The sequence below is a fragment of the Dreissena polymorpha genome, chromosome 6 (genome assembly GCF_020536995.1).
Source record: "Dreissena polymorpha isolate Duluth1 chromosome 6, UMN_Dpol_1.0, whole genome shotgun sequence".
In the NCBI taxonomy this organism is placed as follows: domain Eukaryota; kingdom Metazoa; phylum Mollusca; class Bivalvia; order Myida; family Dreissenidae; genus Dreissena; species Dreissena polymorpha.
The window spans coordinates 102,559,891-102,565,524 of record NC_068360.1 but is presented as its reverse complement, the minus strand read 5'-3'; the positions used below and the strand labels follow the sequence as shown (position 1 = coordinate 102,565,524).

The 5,634-nt window shown below is 32.6% G+C and overlaps 1 long non-coding RNA gene across 1 annotated transcript; it reads left to right on the top strand.

Moving 5' to 3' along the window:
- Positions 1–2,216: 2,216 nt before the first annotated feature.
- Positions 2,217–4,574, top strand: LOC127836465 (uncharacterized). Its single transcript, XR_008028774.1, has 2 exons — positions 2,217–2,317; positions 3,088–4,574. It is a non-coding gene; the product is annotated as an uncharacterized LOC127836465 (long non-coding RNA).
- The last annotated feature ends 1,060 nt before the right edge of the window (positions 4,575–5,634 follow it).

Sequence of the window (5,634 nt, the reverse complement as noted above, 5' to 3'; positions counted from 1 at the left end):
GTATGGAAACTATTTTTTAATATTAAACATTGACAATATACTTTTCACTATGCATAACTTGAGGGTTCAGATTGTATAATGTACCAAGCAATAATCTGTTTTTCGTCTTGATTATATAATTTTAATAATATTTCTTGTGTTATTTTCACATACATGTAGATTAAGTTAAACAAGCATTAAGGCAAAACTAAAACATGACATGGTTTTCAATTTCAATAAATTGCTGACAAGCCTATGGTATCTACTGGTGATATGTATGTTTTATGTGTTTGTTTAAGGTTTCTAATCAGGGAGCCGTTTCATCAACGATTTACGACTAGTTGTAAATTACGATTTACATAAATTACGACGTTTCAGTGAAATAGCGTTTCATCAAGCAAATCGTAAATTCATCTTACATAAATTTCATACATAAATATACGACTGGGTAAGGGCAACCGTAAATTAACGTAAACAAACGTAAATGGCGGTCGTTTTTCTCGTCGACGATGAAAGAAGACGCAAAGTACCGATTCCAAGGCTTTTTAGGGAGAAAACAAAAGAGATGAGAAAATTGTTTTGAGATATCGTCTAAGTAGGGGCGGTGCAGAGCGTTTGTTGGTTTTGATCGGTCACCCACTTGCCAACGATCTCATATGATCCAGTTTCGCAGGTATGTAAATAGGGTTAGGGACCTATACAAACATAGGTCCCTGATAGGGTTAAGAAACCTCTGACTTCAACAATTATAAATATAAAATTGAATGGATGTTCAAGCAGCAAATAAGTAGAATTTAACCCAAAAACGTTAGAGTAGTTACCCTTTGTTTACATAGCATTTGACAACACATGACCAGGATTTAGCAAAACATTTGAAGGATGAATTATTGTATCTTTTCTCAATAAAAGCTTACGATGATAATTACTGTAAGTTTATCCTAAATCGTTGTGTTGCTTTATGAATGAGTTATGTTTAACTCATTTAAATCTTTGTTGACGTGCACTTATTGATGACAAAAAATGACGACTTATTTACCCCACCCGCTAATGTTGAACTTGTAATACATCTACAAGTTGTGATCGAACAGTTCTTAATCTCGAAGATGTTGAAAATCACACGTTTATTAAGCGGGTTTCTCAAAATAAATTGAATGGTGATTATACCATCATTATCATGATCATTATGGCATCAAAATACTGTTTGTGTTAGGTATTTTCAAATTCAATATTCTTATTAAAGGCTTGATTGGTCTTTTGATTGGTCTTTGTCGGCTCGGGTATTACTTGCATGTACCCTGGGTACTCTTAAGTATACTAACATGTACCCCGGGTACGGTAAATATACTTTAACGTACTCGGTGAATTTGAACGCTAACTCGGTCGTTGTCGCTTATTTTTTGTAAATTAATAATATTGTGTTCACATTAATGTCTATTTTCTGTTAAATGGCCTTTATATCATCGAAACTCATACTGAAAAAGCATGTTGATGTATGTTTTTTAAAGAAATTTGTTGAAGATAAACAATATCGTTTTACAGTAATCGGTAGTACGTTTTACGACATCGGATTTTGGGCTGGAATACAACTCGGGTACTGTCTTATATCGCCTGGGTACGTTAAAGTATATTAACCGTACCCGGGTACATGTAATTATTCTTAAGAGTACCCAGGGTACGTGTAAGTAGTACCCAAGCCTTCAATGACCAATCGAGCTTCAATAAGTGTATAGTATGGATGAGTAAAGTAGATGGTGCCTTTTGTATTTAATGTTTGCAGAAAAATCGCCATTATTGTTTTTATATTGTTTTCATTTGCATAAAATTTAATTATTTGTTACATTTAATTCTGCAGTGCTATTTTTGTGCACCCCATCTAAAGTTTTTTTTTCTTAATATTGATGTGGCTTTTTTTTTAATTAACTTCTTTTCATGCATTCGTCCCCTTCTTTTGTGTTTGTAATGAGAACATGAGCACTCATTAGATATTAAAGCAGAGAAATACCATAACAGGTTCAACTTACTAAGCGTTATGCTTATCATCTTTGACATCAAATAATGATTATTTATGTACATGCGCAAAAATCATTAGCTACCATAATCAACACCATGAGCATGGTGTAATCCGGCTTCTGTTCTTTAATGCGTAGTATCATAGACAAAGCAACTTTTCAATAAAATAGTTTAATTTACAGCACTATCAGAGCAACAATGATGCGGGTCATCTGCTGGGAGATGGTGGGTATCCGCTAAGGACTTACCTGATGACCCCTTTACCTCATCCCTCCAATGCTGCGGAACAGGCCTAAAATGAACATCTATGTAGACAGACAAGATTTTGGTAATATATCATGTAAATTGTGAAATATAAGTCTTATTAGTGCGAGATCAACTGACCACACAGTATTTAAATAAACTATTGTTGCCAATCTCTTTCTTATGCCTCACAGTGTCTTAAATCAAAGGTAACTTCTAAAGCTTGATTAGGTACATCTTTAATTATCAAATTGTTAAATTTATATGTAAATTAAGTTTTATTATAAATGAGGGTTGTTTGCGTGTATGTACGTTATGTTTCATAAAAAAAATTCCGTTTAAATAAATTGATGTTTTTATTCATTTTATTTTAAATCTTAAATATTCATTTTGCTTATCCCATATGTATGAACGTATTTATATGTCCCCCACCGCTATAGTGGGGGACATATTTTTTTTGCCCTGTCTGTCTGTTTGCGCCAACTTTAAAATTTTGCAATAACTTGTGCTATATTGAAGGTAGCAACTTCATATTTGGCATGCATGTGTATCTTACGGAGCTACACATTTTGAGTGGTAAAAGGTCAAGGTGATCCTTCAAGGTCAAGGTTAAAAAAACAACTAAATCAAAGCGGCACAGAAGGGGACATAGTGTTTCTGACAAACACATTTCTTGTTTACTAGTGCATTTAAATTAAATTGAGTATTAATGGTGAATACAGACACAAATATTGTGTTTTGTAGGCTATATATTATATAAGCATATTATTGAAATCAAATAAGCCTGTGGAATCAGCGCAATTTAATCACTTAGACAAATATCTATGTTAAAGAAATACTTTTTCTATTTTTTAGATGTCGGCATGTCACTGATGGATGCTTTCCTTTCAAGCCCAATAAGTGATGTGAACAAGCAACTGTTTCCATTCGTCTGCCGTCTGCATAACATGTGTCTTGAACGTTCCTCTGATAAAGGATTTGGTTTGAGACGTGATGGAAACGGAAGTAATTAACAACACACCAGTACAGGGAGCAGCATTTAATAAGAGACAGCAGCTGATCAAACTGTTTGATAATTTTTTTTTAATTGGTACAATTGATGTAGTTATTAATGTTATTAAGTGATAGATTGCTCGAGTCTTCTCTGAATGCAGGCTATACTTCTCAGTCAAATAGCTTAAAGTTGTGTCATCGCTGGTTTGGAAGGATTGGTATTCATGGTGGTCTAGCCATATTTTAGTTACAAAAGCTGATGTTTGCATGTTTTATAATTTTGGTATGCATAATTTGGCTAATATTTACTTCAAGGTTATAGGTTTGTGAAACATACAAATGCCAATGTTCTGAGTACCAATAAATAAGTTATGTGTTAGATATTACCAAGTGCTTGATTTAATAATAATTTTAAAGGGACCTTTTAACAGATTTTGGCAGATATTTAAGTTTTTCATGAAATGCTTGATATTGATAAATATAAACATTAGATCTAAAAAGCTTTTGTAAAAAAACAAGAATAAAATTAAAGATAGAAAAAAAAGTAACCCTCAACTGGGCTCAAACCACTGGCCTCTGGAGTAAAAGTCTTACAATTAGACCACTCTGCCATCTGTGCTCATACAATGAGTGATGTATTTTATAATTTATATAAGCAATCCTCGTCGTGTCACAAAATATAACGACAACAACACAACTCTCGAAATTGTTCAATTGTATCACGCTGCAACACTTTAAAATTTTCAGTTTTTTTAATCCTCAAAAGATGCATATTATGGATATTGTTGAGAATGGTAACTGTTCAGTATTACTGCTTCCTCACAAATATCATAACTTCACGAAATTTTGCGAAGCTGAAACATGTACTAAAATGTGAATTGGTCCCTTTAATATTTAACAATTATCTGAGCTCCAGAAAAGATCATATATACTGAAGGTGTTTTTCCCCATGAACAATTTTTCAAGTGATATTTTACCCACTGATCGTTAGCTCTAATTGGTATTCTTTGACAGTACTGAAAATTCTCAAAGCCACATTAAAAAAGTGGGCTTTTAAAAATATTTTTACTTAATGATATAAAATGTGCTGTCTATAAAAACGGATGATAGTGTCATGAAAAACTAGAAGATTACCGGTATACAAGATCTTTGCCAAATGTATTTACTTAAATATACCCCTTTTATTATGCTTTGTTCAATAATTAAGTCTTCATCTACCGTTAAAATATGTTGTTTACCTGTGCAACTGTTTTGTAATTTCATAGACATTTTTATCATAATAATGTTGACTTTTTTTGAAAACAGTTGCAATTACACTAGTATTCAATGAATAAAACAGTACGAACATTCACATTTATTTATTTTTATTTAGAAAGTACAATATACCAACAGGGCATGGTGTTATAATTCATATGAAAATTTATATCTCAACAAGAGCACCACATAACGGGTGCCACGCACGTCTAAGGGTACAGTTTTGATTAAATGAAAGCTTGTCAGATTTTTTTTTTGAAGTCACAGTGACCTTGACCTTTAACCTAGTGACCCCAAAATGGGTATGGCCTGTAGAACTCATCAAGGTGCATCTACATATGAAGTTTCAAAGTCGTAGGTGGAAGCACTTTGATTTTAGTGCCAATGTTAAGGTTTTAGCACAACGTGGACGACACGACGAGCTAGCTATGATAATACCTTGGATTTCCTCCGAAAACGCCGAGCTAATTATGTGTTATAATAAGCTTCATAGAATCACTGAACATCATCACATGAAAAACCAATTAAAAGTTCCAGAAACAATTGAGCAATTTGAAATTTCATTTTGTTTGAAGAGAAAGCAGCTCCTCTAGATTTTTGCTAATGTCCCTCAGAATGGCATTTCTTTCCCTTGACGAAATCAACATCTCTCGAGTTTTAGTCACACTGTTGCTACATTCTTCACATGTGGCTGCAAGTAAATAAAATTACTAGTTTATACATTTAACAAAACTATGTATTAAATACAACATATGGCACTTTCATGTATCAGACAAGTGTGGTTGTCAAAAATAACACAAACCAGTCATAATAAGACAGCATGACCTGTTATTGATTCTGAAAGTTATTTTTTGCATTGTGATATTTATCTAGCTTTCTAAATTTAAACTCAAAATGTGCGTGTGACACTAATGCTCTACAGTCCAATTACTTCTTTCCAATTTCCAAATATGTCAATGTCGAAAAAGATTTTTTTTTAAATAAGTCGGTTATTTAAAAAATGCACCAACACCCCATTTATAACAGAGTAAAATGAGAAAAAAGAAAAAATAGAAAACATAAATTGTTGCATTTTTATTGTAGGAAATAATAAGCAGTCAGCTATACTATAATTTATAGAAAAAACTAATAATTACTATTTGTTGCTTCTGTTCT